This window comes from Triticum dicoccoides, chromosome 2B (genome assembly GCF_002162155.2).
Source record: "Triticum dicoccoides isolate Atlit2015 ecotype Zavitan chromosome 2B, WEW_v2.0, whole genome shotgun sequence".
In the NCBI taxonomy this organism is placed as follows: domain Eukaryota; kingdom Viridiplantae; phylum Streptophyta; class Magnoliopsida; order Poales; family Poaceae; genus Triticum; species Triticum dicoccoides.
The window spans coordinates 577,595,608-577,596,994 of record NC_041383.1 but is presented as its reverse complement, the minus strand read 5'-3'; positions in this window follow the sequence as shown (position 1 = coordinate 577,596,994).

Genomic DNA, 1,387 nt, shown 5'->3' with positions numbered 1-1,387 from the left:
TGCGTGTGCCGTCCATAAGTTTTGAGCATGTCTGACGCTAGAGGAGAGGGCGCATCTAGGCTTCGACCCTAATGCCCTAACCCAGCCGCAAATGCTCGACCAGGACCGCGACTCTTGGATCCAGTAGTTCGACGGCCACAACCCAATGTCGCGCTTTAACATCGCCAAGCGACATGTCTTATGGAATGGTCTGAGCTTCAACGAGGTCATTGCCGCATGCCGCTCGCAGGTTGCGGAAGAAGATTAGTTTCAGATTTGGGAGTAGGGCCGCGCTGAAGTTGTCATTTTATTTGAATAAAATATGTATGAATTCGTATTGAATATGTGTGCAAATCATTTGGAATGAATATATTTCGAGTTGTTTTGCATGCACTTGGAATGACTCGTGATTTATGTGCGAAAATCAATTGCCATGATTGTATTTCTAGTTGTTTACACGCACTTGAAATAACTCGTCAATTCTGAAAAGAATTATAGAAAAGAGGCTCAAAAATTAAAACCCTTTAGCATGGAGGCCTCTTGTGTGCAATGGATTGTGGAAAAACCCATAAACTAACAATACCACAAATAAAAAATTTATTTTTCATTTTTCTAGTGTCAAACATGACTTTCTTGTGAGGCAAGTGCCATAAATAATATTGTAAATAGTGCCCTCACAATTTTCACATGAAGTATACCACATGGTATTCTAACCGCCAATTTTTCATGAATTTCTGAGTGATATTACCATTTTTCATTGATTTATTGAATTTCCGGCGATTTACATCAAGTAATGCAAATTTGAATTGCAAGTGTGCTCTAGTTTGGTCCAATAAATTCTGAAAAATCATTTTCACCTTTCACATTAGGAATGTAGGCAGTACCCACAAAGAAAACTCTAATTCCCAACCATTTTATATGATTAATCATCCATGCAATTTTGACAACACATTGAAATAAATTATAGAAAAATAAAAAAGACTCAAAAATTCAAGTACTTTTGCATGGGGCCCCCTTATGTGCATGGGCTGGTGGGAAAAACGATAAACTCGCAATACAACAAATAAAAAGTTCATTTTTCATTTTTCTAGCGCCATACATGACTTTTTTTGTGAAGCAAGTGCCATAAATAATATTGTAAATAGTGCCCTCAAAATTTTCACATGAAGTACACCACATGGTATTCCCACTTCCAATGTTTCATGAATTTCCAAGTGATATTGCTATTTTTAATTTATTTATTGAATTTCTGGCGATTTATATCAAGTGATGCAAATTTGAACTGCGTGTGTGCTCAATTTTGGTCCAATAAATTATGAAAAATCATTTTCACATTTCACATTGGGAATGTAGGTAGTACCCACAAAGAAAACTCTATTTCCCAACCATTTTATATGATTAATCATCC